We start from the raw sequence: 18,073 nt of genomic DNA on the forward strand, positions 1-18,073 counted from the left end.
ACTACTCATAATACTCGCTCAGGATACCTCATAAGATAGGCTAAGAAAAAAAAAAAGGTTCACAAGGGTGTGTTACAACAACTTACTGGGTAACAACATCCTCTTACATCCATGCTCATTTCTGGCTCCATATTTCATCTACCTCAGTCATGGATTTCTGACACCTTTAAAATCCCTTACCGACTCATTCCTAAAGTAGATTTAAGATAAATTTTAAATTAGTTGAATTTCTATCTTACTGATTTTGTTGTTGACACCTTTAAAGTCCCTTAATCGCTCATTCCTAAAGCAGTTTCAAGGATGCATTTTAAACAATTATAATAAAGTCAAAAGAATAAAGGAATCTAACTAGTGAATGTACCCTAGGGCCTACCTACATTATGCTCCTATGTTATAATTGTACAAACACTGAACACAGTGAAGGGACCCTGTTTAAATGCTCCTAAGTTATGACGGTATATAGAGACTATATAGTGGAATTAAAAATATTCAGAAAGTGCAAACATTTTTACATTTTCTTTGTCCACTTTAGCAGGAGATGGACTATGGGTTGGATAAGAGTTATCCACCATGGTTGGTTGTTATAGGAAGGGGGAAAAGAATATTTGGGTGGTTTCCTTTTGGTAAAGTTTTTCTGTACTAACCTTGTATCTTTTAGGAGGATTAAATCCTTAGACTATCCATTCTTTAGCAAACTCATCAATGGATAATGGGGCACTTCCTTGTAAGTTATGAGTGAACCCCCATCACATTGCTTTAGGGAAAAATTAATAAATGGAACTTGTTAAAGGCATAACATATATCCATGGAATTCAATAGATAAAAATGTACTTTTAATTCTTATAATTTTGCTGAATAGAGAAAAATGGATTGTTGTTTGGGAGTTGTTTGATGTAAGAGAATATTTTCTTAGGTTTGGGAGATAGGTTAATTGCCTTGGCTTTGACTACTTCTACCGCTAAAGGGAGATTATCAATAGATACAGTCTTATGAGTCTTACTCTCTAAGACTGGTTGTCATTGGCATAAATAAACACAATAGAAACATAAGAAATGAGGCGTGTTTCTGTCAATATGCAAGGGAATGCAAAGCATAAATGCTAGTGTATTACTGTCTTAAATTGAAAGGCATTTTTATGGGCCTCGGTTACATAAATGTTTGTTGAAAATGTAGGAACTACATTTCTTTTCAACCTTTTCCAAACCATTTATGTAGGGATTGATTTTGGACAAAGGCATACTAATTTGCTTCAGGTTAATATTGTGTAGAATGAAAGGAAAGAGCTACCATGAACTATGTATTAGAACAAATCACATACCTAGGGTTTTTCCCACCTTAGAGTAAACAAAGGTGTAAAACTCTATCAAGTATTTGAACCTTCTTTCCTTGGCTATCCTAGGTCTGCCCAAGCACACTTAGTGCTAGTTCATCCCAAGCAACTTGCTTAAACTTAGATAGGCAAGGGCACGATGTGTGAAACCATATTTTTTTAAATATGGTCTTGATTAGATGTGTTTGCTTACATAATGTGTTCTTGTCTAATCCAAATGTCTTCCTACAGGTCCTGCTTCACTGTGCTTTTGCCTACTTGATGTGTTTCCATCTAATGCAGGTGTGACCTCGGAGCACCGTCTCCCTAGGACTAGCAAGTCTATTGATACTCCTTACACCTTGTTCAAGTTTGTTGAGAAAAATAATACATGGATATTGATGAATATCACTGTTATAGGTAATAGAATGGTTAATAATCTGACCCCAAACATGTGTAAGATCAGCTTATTAGTTTATAAGCTCAACATGGCATGGATTGCATGTCACTCAACTAAACAAGAAATATCCAATGACCAAATTCTTTGTTTAGAAAAGTGTAGGGACTAAAAACATGATTCAAACACTGCCTCTACAAGATTTTTTGAATTTTTTTTTGCCCGGATTCCAACCACTTTTGGTCTTCTGGGCAATTCCTCCGCCTCGGTAGACGACTCCTATGATGTTTCCCTCTTTCACATCCACACAAAGACCAATGTGACCGTTGAAATTAAAATATGTATTTAAAATACGGTCTCAAAATATGTACATTGAATTGCAACCTGTTTTTATTATTATTTATAGTGTGAAGTTGTCTATTTATTATTTATTTTCAAAAATGTTCATAAATGAAAAGATAAAATAATAAGTTTATTAATCATTAAATTTTTTATTTTTTTATTGATATTATTAAAAATTTGATATCAATTTATATATATTTTTAGGAGGATAATAAAATAATAACAAGGAGCCACTGCTGTGGCGGTAGTCCCTGCCGGTTAACAGAATGTATGCCAGCGTTGGAGGGAGTTCATGATTGATATAGGCTGCAAGAGAGACATAGAACATGTTACAGAAGAACCAAATGACTTCTTTGATGTTCAAGAACATAGTTACTTGTCCATGTCAGCTGAGGCGAAGTATTCGTAACATTTGAATGAGATGTAAAGGCCTGTGATTTTACGTTGATTGTGAAATGTATTTAGGAAAATAATAAAAATAATTATTGGCAGAATGCCAAGATCTACTTTGGTCAGTTATTATCATGAGATTTAAATTGCTTTGGTGATAGTCACATATCTTAACGCCAATCATGAGAGCTGGTCCAACCTCCTATGATAACGACAAATGACAAATTCATAAAATGATAATGACCAAATATAAGTGCAGGATAACTGTCTAACTGGACCCTCAAAACATGTACACCCCAAACATTAAAAACATACAACATTGGTTTTGAACCATAACCACTGGCAGTAGAATCCAAATTCAAAATATAATCCAGTTGCTGTTTATCAAAATCGTTCTGTGATTTTTGTTCCAAAATACATTTATGTCAAGTCAAAGAAATCCCACTTTATAAGCCGGATAAAGAAGTATTGATTACTGATAAACACATTTGCGCTGGCAGTGGAAAAACAATGTCTGTCACTACAATGTCAAATTTTCCCCGGCAACATTTTTGGCAATTACAGCACTTCATTCCAAGTCTCCACGTTTCAAAAATTTCAGTTGAAGAGGATCCCATGGAATTTGCAGATTATGTTAACCTAAAATACAAAAATCACGTATATTTGCATAGGGATTTTGAATTTGGATAACGATTATGTTACCATAAAATCTGTTCATTGGCATATTAACGAAATAAAGGTTTGATGTTGACAATGGACGCTTGAATCAAGCATTGGGCTGCATTTGTTTGCTCTAGAGTGCCTGAAATTTCAACCACTCCTTCAGATGTTCCTGGTCTAACTTCAAGAAGATTAACTTTGGCAGCAGAAATCTGAACATACAAAGAAAACATGATCAATAAAGGGCCTTCATAGCAAGGTAACAACAATCGAGCTTGAATTACTAGACATTTAACACATTCTTATTTCCTCTAAATATGTGACAACTTGACCAGCAGCTTTACAAATGAAATTTATTCTTCTTTATAACAGCTTAGCTACTAAATTTTAACAATACCATTCCCAGACTTTCCTAGAATGGCTGCAACTGCGCGTTCAGGTATTACAACTTCAACTGTAGTTTTTGTGATAAGCCCACCAGTAGCTCTGACACTGCCAAAGATGATATACAATGTCAGCGACATTAGTACAAAAATGGTAATCAGCAAAACCCCCATGACAGCACCAACCCACAAAATTTCCCAAATCTTGTGTACCTTCCAAATCAAGCAGAACTCCCTTGACGAAGAATTGGCTCCTCAAACTCAGAGAAATTGCCAATACTACCTATATCCCGATTTGACTGAATTTTGAAACAAAGCATATAGTCAGTAACACAGGGGTTGCTGTTTGCAGACAGATTTATGCTCAATTTTCTTAAATAGAAATTTAATTGCATACGATAGCCATGATACTGCATTAGAAGAAAAGAATCTGCTTCTATTCTAAGAAATCAAAACCAAAAAGTACCAACAGAGGGACAAGAGAGGAATTCATCGAGTGCCCTAAATTACTAATTGTTCAAGAGTAGAATATAGATCGTCCAATCTATACACAACTTGGCAAATGCTCAGCACATTTTCAAAATCTCAGCAAATATTGGAAAATGTCAAAGCCAAATCAAAAACTCCATACAAAATAGTGTTCCGGACTCCAAACATTCTTGTGCTTCATCCGGTAAGTAAGATGGAAATGAAAGGGCAATGTAGAATTGTCAGAACTAGGCCAATAGATATTAACGTGGGCTTTAATCCCCAAAAAGGGATATACTATGAGCAGATTATGTTAACCTAAAATAAAGAAATCAGGAGAACAGCTTAGCTGCTGAATTTTAACAATACCATTCCCAGACTTTCCTAGAATAGCTGCAACTGCGCGTTCAGGTATTACAACTTCAACAGTAGTTTTTGTGATAAGCCCACGAGCAGCTCTGACACTGCCAAAGATGATATACAATGTTAGCGACATTACTACAAAAATGGTAATCAGCAAAACCCCCATGACACCATCAACCCACAAAATTTCCCAAATCTTGCGTACCTTCCAAATCCAGCAGAACTCCATTGACGAAGAATTGGCTCCTCAAACTCAGAGAAATTGCCAATGCTGCCTATATCCCGATTTGACTCAATTTTGAAACAAAGCATATAGGCAGTACCAAAGGGGTTGCTGTTTGCAGACAGATTTATGCTCAATTATCTTAAATAGAAATTTAATTGCATAGGATAGCCATGATACTGCATTAGAAGCAAAGAATCTGCTTCTATTCTAAGAAATCAAAACCAAAAAGTACCAACAGAGGGACAGGAGAGGAATTCATCGAGTGCCCTAAATTACTAATTCTTCAAGAGTAGAATATAGATTGTCCAATCTATACACAAAATTCATGACTACTATAGAGATAAATCAATTGTTGTTGGTCTAAGTACTCAATAATCGAAAAGTTGAGTCAGTTTACCAGCTGAAAGTAGCCCATAAGACTTGGCAAATGCTCAGCACATTTTCAAAATCTCAGCAAATATTGGAAAATGTCAAAGCCAAATCAAAAACTCCATGACAAGGGAAAATGCCAAAAGAAGGGAAATTGATCTATGCCTCGATAGCTCACTCTGCTTAAAGTTTGAACATTAAAGAACTCTGATTAGTTGGACATAAAACCTGATCCTATTAATAGGGCATTGACTAGTTACATATACAATTCTCACCATTATTAGCTTGTTCACTTTGATTTCAGTAAATTTTTCCTTCAACTTTGTCATGAAACGAGTTTGGTAATGAGTTCATATTCCATAAGATAAATACTTCTACTTAAATTGGTTTAAATATCCATCTGGACTAGAATATAGACTTACTATAACAACAAATAACAGAAGTCTGATAATGAGTTAATTTCAGAATTGAAATACTTACGCTTTACTTAGTTCAGGTGTGGTCCAAAGCAAAATAATGGAAAACAGTATATAGTTTAAGTTGGAGATGTCTAATTTTGTATCAAAATTCCCTCCACTTGCCCAAATCAAGAAATACACAAGGTCTATTTCTCTTGATCTGGAATGCTGATTTAATTTTGGACGATCTCGGTCAATTCAAAATTGGGTAAGAGCGCTAAGGGCACTGTTTCACTATTAACGGACAATGGATCCTCGTTGAACTATGCGTGTGCCTGAAATTTTTACTAGATTCTTATCAGATTTGTGGCTGGAACAAGTGTTTGCTACAAAATTAGCTTACTCTACTGAAGTCTATTCCTATGGAATCATCACTCATAGCATATATTGTGAGCTACTTGCCCATGCTGTTTGTCACCATTGAAGCCAAATTTATCTTTAATCTCATACTGCTCCCATGTTATCTCATTGCAGCAAAACAATATTCAAAATAGAAAACTCATAAGGTATACAGGAACCAGTATCTGACAACAATTTTAAATATACAGAACAAGTCCCCTCAAAAATTGATCCACCACAAAATCCTGAAAATGACAGAAACTCCCATTTGGTAAAATTCTCAAATTCAAACATGATGCATTGAAGCACAGTAGAGCAGAAATAATGTCCAATAGTTCATAACAGCCCTCAAAGACAGAAAAAACCTTGTTTTAATCAACAGTGGATGAAAATAAATAAAAATGTTTAAACAAAGCTGACCTTTGATGACCATGGGGCTGGTGAAGACTGCATAGTCGGATAGCTTGATGATGAATGACCACGACCTTGAAACGCGATGCTAGAAGAGAAAGATCTACCAGGAGAGCCCTGCTCAAACCTTTCTCTACTACTTAATGGTGCCAGAGACGAAGAAACCATAGCACTAGTACTGGACCTTTCATGGTTTAAATTTTCCCGCAGTCTTGAAGTTATCTGAACTAAAGCTTCTCGCGCAACCCTTATATCACCTACAATCTGCCAAAAGCTTGCTTAACATTAAAAAGACTATTTGATTGACTAAATCTCTATAAGAGTAAAACACATCCCTAACATGACTTGTTCCAGCCTTCCAATCTTGACGAGATCTCTCTTAATTTGCAAAAACAATTTATTAGAAAGTGAGTATTGTATATACCTGAACCAACTGATCAGTTTCCAAAGCACACCGAGGAAGGTCTTCTCTTGGTAATATTCTAATATTCGCAGCTGTTGTCCGCCTCATTTCAGAAATCACTGTACCACCCCTGCCAATTAGACAACAAAATTTCAAAATAAGATCAAGCTGCTCAAAGGTACTTTATCACATGCAAGTTCCTCATGGCAAAGTGTTTCTAGTGGCTACTGAAGGCTGTAAATTAAGCAATCCTATTACTGGTTACAGATCTGTCACTATCAAATGACAGAAGGTTGCACCAAGATGGGAATGACACAATGGGCATGAGATTGGGGACTGCTACTTTGTCTCTGGCTCAGTTCTACTTAATAACTTTAGGAGCTTTAAAGAAGGGCAGCTTTTAAGAGTTCAGAAGAATAACTGTAAAACTAATCCTGTGTTCTCTAATCTTTGGCATCTAATGTGCGCAAATGCGACAGCCTTAAACTGTATCTGCCGTCAAACCTCACACTCACCCTAACTAGCTAAACATGACAATGCAGAAGGAGAGATCAAAACCGTGAGGCTACAAACTCATAAAGTTCTGAAATAAGGCTTGCAGTGCCTGCTTTTCAATGAGATCTAATACAAACATTGGCCCAAAATATTCCACAGTGCTGAGGATCTAGGCAATTATCAGATGCCCATTGTCTTAGTATAGAACAAAGGGGCAAAATGGTGCAAGAAAATGCAAACAACCGACTACAAATTCGAGGCACGGGTTTCATAAAAACCTTTAAGTGCCCTTGCCCAAGTACTCCAAAGGTAGCTTCTCCATACACGACATTCTGTGTGAAGTGGGCTTCAAATCATATAAAAAATGAAATGGGTTGAGATAAACTTACTACTCTGAAATCCAGCATTGAGTCTGAGCAAGAATACCAATGGAATGAGTGGAAGCTACTAGAAATGTATATCGGCCATTCTGTCCTTCGTGCTTTGTAGATTGGAAACCATGTGACCATTCTTTAGATTGTAAATTGGAAACCATGTCAGCACTCTTCAGATATATGGCATATTCAGATGGTCTCTGGGATAAATTCTTTCCTGGTAGTGTTACCAGATTTTATGCAAAGCAGTTACCCTGTAGCATTCGCTTCGAAAATATAACTCTACGTTTGACTTTGGATCAGATGTGTTTAGGAACATGCAAAAAATTTAAGCAAATTGTATAGTTAACAGTAAACAGAAACATAGGTAAAATAAAATAATACCAAATGCACTATGCCATAATTCCATTTTCAAACAACATATATTCATTTTAAAGTCCATATAGTTTGGTGCTATTTATAAAGTCTAGCTTCAAGCATGTTGCAGAATGCGTTCCATCTGAAATACAGGACAGAAACAGAAACAGTACAAACACACATGCATAAAGACTTTCCAGCCTTCTTTCCTGAATCGTTACCTAGATTACGCAAGAAACAAAAACTAACATAGCTTTCAGGCATAACATAGGAAGAAACAGAAATGAGTAACCGATTCAATATACAATTTGTCATTTAACTTGAGTGGATAATAAGCGCCATGTTTAATCAATCTATGGAACCTTTGGTGTTCGCATTCAGCAGCTGTAGATACAAAATTATTGCTCATCTGATGTTGCATTTGCTGTATTCAATGATATAATTTAAACCAAACATGGTACTTTTTAAGATGGAGCAAAAATATAAATACAAAAGGTGGCAAGACAATGTCTGGTTGTCAAGCTTCAAGCATGTTGCAGAATGCGTTCCATTTGAGATACAGAACAGAAACAGAAACAGTACAAACACAGATGCATAAAGACTTTCTAGCCTTTTTTCCTGAACCGTTGCGTACATCACCCAAGAAACAAAAACTAACAAAACAAGATGGCTTATAACAAGCTCATTATGACTAAAATTTGAACCGAGAACAGAAATTTAAAATGTTCTGTTCTCGGTTTGAAGTAGCAATGGAGTTTAAAATATTGAAAGTACATTTTCTTCGTAAATGAGTGGAAATTGCAAGTCAAATAGTTGTATTACAGTAAGAGCATAATATGAAGAAACATATTCATATCACTTTTGCATTTGTTGTGTACGTGAAGGCCGCCATGTTCCTGGATTTTGTAATCTGTATAACAAATAGTTAGTTAGAATAAAATGATAACATTGTAAATTGAAGAGAGGACATATTTGAGACAAAAGATGTTAAGGCATATGTTGATGTACCTTCCATTTGTTAGTTGACATGTAATAGCTCACTATCTTCATTGAGTGTGAACTTGCTCTGAATTTTGAAGTCACGTAACATGTAAACAGTGGTAGCTTTCTGTTGCAAATATGTTTCATATGACATTGCTTTTAAATCAGGAAGTAAGTCATGTAATAAGGGTTGCCTGATAATGCACTGGACAAAGTTATTTGTAATGGATTCTATTACAGCATTTATACAATGCTTGTAGAGGAAAGGGCAATTATCATTGCATTGTGAACAGAAAATTGTTGCATTGGCTATCACTATGGATGAATTCACTGGGGAGTTACAAATTGCACAAACAGGTTCGAAAGGAGTTGAATATGGATTTGTTGCGATCAGAATACCTTCGACCTGTTTATAAAACATTCAAACGTTAATTTACATTATTACGTGGCAAATGCAAAGGTAGTAAAAACATTATTATTGCTATACTTACAGCATAGGTAGATGTAGTTAGTTTTCTGAGATTGTTCAGTGCATCTGTGTTAAGTTCAGTCATGAATGTTGACTTTGATGCTCTGAATATTGTTTCTTTTGTGTTTACCTTTTTTGTTAAATTTTTGAAAAGGATGAGGGGAAAGTGTCCTTTTTGCAATTGTTTTTCCATTGAAAGGAAAAATTGTTCATATGTGTCAAACAGTTGCAACTGCAAAAGAGAAATTGTTATCTATTGAAAAATACGAAAAGTAATATGCAAATACATTGTTCGTATGTATTGAAAAATTGCAAGTGCAAGAGACAAATTACAAAAACTATAGACAAATTACAACAACTATATATTGAAGTGATGCATGTTATCTACTGAAAATTAGCAATAAGTAACATGCGAATACATACAGTTGCATTGTCGTTTTCAGAATCTCCATCTTTGATATGGAGTATGTAATGCAATCCAACCCGTTTGGCAAGTGTAACGGCTGCAGCGATTGTGCCAATTGGGTACATTTCTTTTTTGTTTGCAAATTGCCTAATGGTTGTATTGGGAATGAAGCAATATTCTTTGCAAACTTCAGGTACAGTTTCTATGATACTTGATTCATTAAGAAAAATTATTTTGTCACAGTCACCGCGATCATAAACAGTTTTAGGCAATATCCTGAAATTTGTAACTGAGATGCTGTTGCCTTGCAAAATTTTCTGTTCATGTCGCTCCACTAAATGTGCAGGTACACTCAACGTTATAGTCATCATTCCTTGAGCATCTGTCAAATCAGCTCGTAATATTTGACGTGATTTGTTTGCTTTATCAAGGAATGCAGTATAGACAACCATTATGTCTCCAACAAATAGCTGCCCAATTTTACGACTATTGAGATCTTCAATTGATACTTTAATTGGCAGTATCTGTTTTTGCCTATTAAAATTTCTTAGTTAGAAATTGCTATAAACATTTGTACAATACTATGTTTCTCCTAAAAACTGAATAAGTAGAAATAGATTAGAGTGTTGTGTTTCATATGCATACCTTTTTGATGTATCATTTTGTACATTTGTTGAATCAAGTTTTGTTGTGATTGTTTCAGTTGGACTAACACAAGCAAATGCACATTTCAATATGATGTGGATATTATCACATGTATTTTGTGATAAGCAATCAATAAAGAAATTGTGATATGTAACCTGTACATGTCTTCTTGCTGCATTGTTTGGGGGGACTTACTACTAGTGCTTTCTTCACTCGTCCAAGATTTTCTAATTTATATACATTTAAATATAGATATGTAAAAAGAGAAGATATATATAGTAAACATTAATATTTTAAATAGAAAATAGCATATTTGTATAGTTGTCATACATACCTTTTCAAAACAAGTGGTTGGCTTGCCTTTTCTAATTGAGTTATGCGCTCTATTTCTTCAATTGTTTGTTTTCCTTTTTCAGGATTTATGCTATGTTATAGAATAGCAACATATATTTAGTTCAATTTGAAAGAGCATATAGAAGTAAAGAGTTAACAAGAACATTAAAACCATAGAACCATACATATGTAAAGATAGAATGCATATATAGTAAACATTAATATTCTAAATACAAATTGGCATATTTGTATAGTTGTCATAGACATACCTTAGTGAACATTATTATTCTAAATACAAATTAGCATATTTGTATAGTTGTCATAGACATACCTTTGCAAAACAAGTGGTTGGCTTGCCCTTTCTAATTGGGTTATGCAGTCTATTTCTTCAATTGTTTCTTTTCCTCTTTGAAGATTTAGGCTATGTTATAGAATAGTAACATATATTTAGTGCAAATTAGAAGTAAAAAGTGAACAAGAACATTAAAACCATAGAACCATACATATGTAAAAATAGAATGCATATATAGTAAACATTAATATTCTAAATACAAATTAGCATATTTGTGTAGTTCTCATAGACATACCTTTGCAAAACAAGCGGTTGGCTTGCGCTTTCTAATTGGCTTATGCATTCTATTTCTTCAATTGTTTCATTTCCTTTTTCAAGATTTATGCTATGTTATAGAATAGTAAGACATATTTAGTGCAAGCCAAAAGAACATATAAAAGTAAAAGTTGAACAAGAACAGAAGATCCATAGGAAAGGAAAGGCAAGAAGAATATACTCTGTTTGTTTATGTTCCATGTTGTTGTTCTTTTTTCTTGGTCGTTCTGTTCAATTGAAAAAGGTTTTACTAGCAGAATCTGCATTCATAAATAGATGAGGTCATATCTGCAAATTTATGATAGGATGCTTGTGTTGGTTAATTGAAAAGGGTGTCTTTGGCATAACTTGCATTGATGAATACACGACGTCATATATGTAAATGTACAATAGAATGCATAGTATGTATGCTGTTATCATTTGGTTTAGTACAAAAAGAATATTGTAATATGCTTTAGTAAAATAGAAATGGTAAAACCAATGAGGTATTGCAAAAATGTCAAAATTTGCAATTTTGTAAACTGTTTCATGTGTATATCATAGCTGAAGGACAAGAGATATTGTATCATGGTCAGACCAATATGTATCCAATACGAAAATTCTATATTTTATATTAGCTAGATTTGCCCAAACATGGTCAATCAATGATTTATGCATGCTATTAGTTTTGTCAACTAGGAAATGAAGATTGTAGTTTTGCATGTAGGTTTCTAGCTGCTTTGTTTTTTGATTGCAATGTACCATATCAATATTGAAGTCCCCTAATATAACTATGATATTGTTTAGATCTAAGTGGCATAAAGCTTTTGCAATGACATTGAGGATATTGTTTAGATTTGCATGTGGCGATGCATATATATTGAGTATTGCAATTTGTAATGTGTGAACTTTTATTTTTGCGAGCAATGCTTCTACAAAGCGGTCTTCAAAATGGGTATGTTCAAGGATAGCGATATTTTTCTTTATCAATATCATTACTACATGCTTAATGCAACTTGAGATGCAATTGAAAATTTTGAAATATTCATTTTCCATACACAGTGACATATGTGTTTCTTGTAAGCATAAGATATCAGATTGCATTGTGTCATAATCATTGCATACGTCAGTAAGATGTGCATGAAGATTACGAGTGTTCAATGAAAGAATAAAGATCGATCGCAATGATTGTATTGATGAAGAGTCATATTCTAATTGCCATTTTGTAGTGGTTTGCAAACGTTGCATTTCACAATTTACTTTTTGCTTGACCTTAAAATTATTGTGTTTAAGAGGATTAAGCAAATACAATAATTCTATGTTTCTGACACGTGATAGTGCTGTGTATACTAGGCCATGCACTTGTATTCCAGTAGGGTCGAATGCAAGCCTATCCAAGGTTAAGCCTTGTGATCTGTTAGCGCTTGAAATTTCACCTCAGGCTGAGAAAGGTAAACCTCAAGGCAACATCAAACCATTTAGCCTCATAGCTAGCCCTACGGGGTAGGAGAAGGCTCTCTCCGGTCTATCTCGGTAAAATCTTCAATAGATGAGATGACCAATAAGGTAACACTGATATTAGGCTAGTAAACTGATTAAAAAGGTTGATTTGGGGTTTTTTGGGTTTTTGGTGGCAAATTGAGGAGAGGCAATTTTGGGTGCGGGGATTGGACACAGTTTCTGCAGGGGGTTCCTTGGGGCGAGGTAGGAGACAGCGTTGATGCCTTTAACTGAGGTGGATGGTCGGGAATGAAAGATGAAGAGCTAAAGAGAGCAAACAATAACTTTGAATTCTCTTTTGACAGAAGAAAACATTTAAATTAAACAAACTTAAAAGCAGAGCATGGCAAGCATGAATTCTTACTTTAACACTTCATTTGTTTAATGTGCAGAAGTAAAAGAAAGGAAATGAATCACATAACAAGCTTACATGTACATTGATAAACACACCATCAACACATGAGTCCACAAGAATCCCAAAGAGGACTGCAAAACCCTGGTCTTCCTTAGCCAAAAATTGCAGAGATACAGTGAATAATACAATGATAGCTTCTCCCTCAAGAGTCCAACCTTCCAACCCCTGAAAATGACTAAGAAAAATCATAATATAGGCAAGCCAACCTCTTCCCTTGCCTCTAGGGGTCGAGCTCATCCTTCTAGGAGCTGTTTCAACTAATTCTAAACTGAGCACTAAAATCTAGGCAGTCAAAACAACTTGCCTCTATAAGCTAGGAAACCAATTCATTCATTTAATTTTCACCTATCTCATGAATGAATCTTCTAGAAGAGGTAAATACGAGTAAAAGTATCATAAAATTACAATAATTACATCAAAGAGCCTAATAATCCACCCCAAAAAGTCAAACAGGGTCAAACTACGTTTTTCTGAGCTGTACACTAAAAATTGGAGAAGTTTGCCTGACGGGTCGCGCGCCTTTGGGACCATATTTGGGGCACTTTCATGTGTCCAAATTGGGCAAGAGTAGGCTTGTTGGAAAGGCCTGTGAGTCTACTTTCCAACCCAACTGGAATTTTTGAACTTGGAGTTCATTTTACCTGTCAAAAATCAAATCTCCCAAGACTGCTTTCTGCAGTTCAAAAAAGTGGCAGAAAATCATTTTTTGCTAGTTTTTTGACTTTCAGGAGGCCCAAAACTTCACCAAATCTCAAGTCCATCCATGAGCATGTGTAAATTTGCATGAAAAATCTGGAAATGCTGAGTTTTTGCAAAATGGAGTTGCCATGATGAAGGGTCGCGCGGGGGGTGAGACCCGTTAATGGAGAAAACCTGTAATTGGCATAAAAAATTCACAAATGACAAAATTTTCTCCAAATTTCTTGAAATTTGGGCTGGGAGTCCCCAATCAAGTACCATGCTCAGTCAAAGAGGCTTTGGCCAAAATTTGGAGTGGATCGGGCGTTTTCCTTCGTTTTTGTGCTTTGGCCAACCCTCCTTGGAGTACCTTCGTTCTCGCCGGTATTTTTGACATTTATTTAAAACCATGACACCTGTGCAAAAAGTGAAGGAGGTTTTTCTTCCTTGGCAAGTTTTGGAAAAAAACCTCTCTCAGTTTTAGAAAATTCATATTTTATTGCTCTGGAACATCATTTGAGTGCGACTTGTCTCGATGTGTGAAACAAGGAATTTTGTCGAAATGGAGCGAAATGAAGGGGATAGGGGGCTTCTAAATTCTTGAGGAAATTTAGGGGAGTAGGGAGGGATGTTAGGGAGCAGGGGAATGTGGAATCGCGGAGATCGAGTGGGGGGAAGGGGTCCAAAAGGGCAAAACACAGGCCAAACCTAGAAATTTGCCACGTTGTAGCTAGAAACTAGGGTTTGTGCAAAAATGAGGAATTTGGCGGATCTAAGGGATGGGAAGTGTTTGATAAGGTACTTTAAGGATAGGGGAAGGTGTATGAACATCAGGATATGAGTTTTTCCGATGATTTTTCCGCCCAAGAGAAATTGCCTTCAAAACCCTAGGAGAGGGAAATGACCTTGCCTAGGCGCAACAGAAGCATGAACAAGATGTAAAATGAGGAGAGGGAAATGACCTTGCCTAGGCGCAACAGAAGCATGAACAAGATGTAAAATGACTCATTAGACACTGAGATGATAATGAAAACCCTATGAATGATGATAGACTCAGCTGAATGATGACATGGACCGCCATTTGGACAACTTTAGAAGGAGTGAAAGCAAACCCTAGACCTAATGCCTAGTGACCAAATTTTGCTTGAAAATTCTTTGAAATGACAAAATTTGACCTTGAAACTCTGAGATCACTTTGTAAGAGCATATTTGATCACTGGAGGAAGGTTGGAAAGACTGACACTAACATTGGCTCCAATGGGGATGGTAGCTCCTTGGAGGTGCCAAGAACCGTAGACCTCTGGGAGAGCAGACCAGTGTTTTCAACCATTGGACAATGGAGTCAAAAACTCAAGCTGAAATGCATGACTGAAAACTGATGACTTGACAACACAAATTGACTCTCACTCAACTAAAAACTGACTAAACACTTAAACACAACCGACAAACTGAAAATGATGCTCAAAGGGGAGCTTATTCATCACAACCTACTCTAACAGTTTCATTCATCACCTGATCAAGTGAAATGAAACAACCAATGCAACCAAGTAAGTATCCCATCTGTTGGTTGAATTCTCTACAAGTGCTCACTTATGAACAACAAGAGAAAACTACTGAAAGGCAACTCCCATGAAAACTTAGAAACAGATCCTTGGAATGATATGAATTCTCTATCTAGCTCCAAAAACACTGCATAAGGATCTTGAAGTTCAAGCACACTGTATGGTCTTAGCTCATCCAATGGATTACTTCTCTTCTCCTCATACCATGAATGCACACTTTGATCTGAGCCTTGGGACGAGACCTCTGCTGAAAATGACAAAGAAATTGGCTGCCGGATCAAATTCATATCAGCACATTTTTCAAGCTCACCTGTAATCAATGGAAAAAGACTTTCACTGCAAACCACATCCAAAAAATCAGCTATTGGATCATGAAAAACCTGAAAAGACTGCTGCAATCCCATTTCTATTGGTTCCATTGTGATTACATGATTGCCTACATGCTGCTCATTTTTCACTGAAGATGGACTATGCAAATTTCCCTTCAAATACTGAAATGATTCAAAACAGAATGGTAGGGAACCTTCTTGTATCATTTGATCAAATATGTCAGCTTCCATGCCTTCATCTGCAACTTGACAACCAATGGCATTTGGGGGCTGCAAATCTGAATATGAGAAGTCTGGAACAAGGTTTTTATTGCCTTCAAGATGGTCTAGATCAAGACTTGTTGACAGCTGATTTCTAAGTTCATGGAAGTTGTCTCTAATGAACTGACATGAATCAAAACAAAAAGGTAAAGATCCTTCACTTACTTCAAACTTTGATGCACTTTCCTCATCAATGTCATAGCTGATATGTGATGGCTGAACATTGTATTCAAGCTGCTGAAAATGAACTTTTTCCTCCCACAAACTAGCTGCTGATTTGTCTGCAAGATTAGCTTCTGTTTGGAGAACATAATCATCATCATACTGATCATACTGAGGCAAATCATCGGTATAAAACATATCATCAAGCATGCAGGTCATATCAACAGTTCTTTCTTCGCCAAGGTAATCTACAAAACAATCATTATCAGATCTATGACAACTAGGATAAGAAACAAAATGTTTTGGAGCGGCCATTTGTTCTTCTTCAATCAGCGAGCCATGAACATCATAATCATTCCTTGTGGTGATCTTGTCCATCATCTTTTCCACTGCACTTACCAAAATGTCAAGCTTTACCTCTAGAGATGTCGATTTTTTCGGATCTATGTTTTTCATCTCTTCTTCTTTCAACCTTGCCCTCCGGATCAACAAGTGAGCCTCTACATTTACTGCACTGTTCTGCATCTCGTGAAGTGTTGCAATATCCATTTCTCTCAGCTGAAACTCCATCTCCGGATCAAAGGCACCCGGATAGTGCAAGAGAGCAGATCTAGGAGAAGGTCTTATATCAACTGGCATCGAATAATAAACTTGGTTAAATCTGGCTGAAAATTGTTGTACTGTCTCCCCTGGTAATCTTTTCAGCTGGTTATACTCTTCTACAATCAAGAAAAGGTTCAGCCCGATCATCCACCTGTCGAGAAAAACTTTGAAAAACTGATGGAAATCTGAGATGCTTGCATCAGGCAGGGCTTTGAACCAACTCTTCACTTTGGCTTGCAAAGAAAGAGCAAAAAGCCTAACACTGACATCTTCATCATCAACTTCAAAAAGATCTAGAAAATTCTCAAAATTCTGCACATGTTTCTCAACGTTTGACATTCTTACTTTCACCATCGAACATCGGCAAGTATAGATCATAGTTTTTGGGGAAAGCATGGAGAACAGAAGGTAAAACAAGAGGTTTATACTGATATGGAATTTTACAAGGTGTAGGGGTATGTACAGCAGGTATATAATCGGTCTTGGTTGCTTGGGGCTCATCAATTTGAAGATGATCATCACAAAATTCGGAAAAAGGATCTTGATCAAGCTCAAAGGCATGCAAATCTTTGGTATTCACAATCTTCAAAGGGAAAGAATCAACTGCAAGCCTGGGATCTTTTCTCAAGCATAGTATACTTTGCAATGCAGTCTTGACATTCTTGGGAAAAGAGAAGAAATAATTTAGGACAAAGAACAAAATGTCTTGGATGAAATTCCAACTTGAATACCTGATCTGTCCATGTTGTCCTTTCATGTTTTTGCTGGTCGGGATCATCCTCCAGTGGAGTCTTTGGATCTGATCTCGAAACTGATTTAGAGTCGCCGGGTGAATGATTTCAGCCTTGCAAGTGTCTGATCGTTGTCCACTATCAACAATCAGATCTGAACTTGATACATGTACTGGGGTAAAATGCAAATGAAGTGCTGTATCCACAAGCTCACGGAGATTGACTGAAGCAGCGTTTATCTACTTCCGCTAATGCAAAGCAAAAGCGTTTCGAAGGCTACCTGGCATAACTTCAGGCTCCGTCTAAGACTTATGAAACAAACACATCAATCCACAGACAAGTTTTTTCTCCCCAGTATGGTCGCCAGTATGTTAGCGCTTGAAATTTCACCTCAGGCTGAGAAAGGTAAACCTCAAGGCAACATCAAACCATTTAGCCTCGTAGCTAGCCCTACGGGGCAGGAGAAGGCTCTCTCCGGTCTATCTCGATAAAATCTTCAATAGATGAGATGACCAATAAGGTAACACTGATATTAGGCTAGTAAACTGATTAAAAAGGTTGATTTGGGGTTTTTTGGGTTTTTGGTGGCAAATTGAGGAGAGGGCAATTTTGGGTGCGGGGATTGGACACAGTTTCTGCAGGGTGTTCCTTGGGGCGAGGTAGGAGAC

At 36.3% G+C, this 18,073-nt stretch overlaps 1 long non-coding RNA gene across 1 annotated transcript; it reads right to left on the reverse strand.

Moving 5' to 3' along the window:
* Positions 1 to 4,577: 4,577 nt before the first annotated feature.
* On the reverse strand, positions 4,578 to 6,664 carry LOC149226428 (uncharacterized). Its single transcript, XR_016247037.1, has 3 exons — positions 6,540 to 6,664; positions 6,125 to 6,379; positions 4,578 to 4,603 (listed from the first exon to the last, which is right to left on the reverse strand). It is a non-coding gene; the product is annotated as an uncharacterized LOC149226428 (long non-coding RNA).
* Between the last annotated feature and the right edge of the window lie 11,409 nt (positions 6,665 to 18,073).

Source organism: Pinus tabuliformis, chromosome J (assembly GCF_031772625.1).
Source record: "Pinus tabuliformis cultivar Carrire ecotype Pingquan chromosome J, CPIR1, whole genome shotgun sequence".
Taxonomy (NCBI): Eukaryota; Viridiplantae; Streptophyta; class Pinopsida; order Pinales; family Pinaceae; genus Pinus; species Pinus tabuliformis.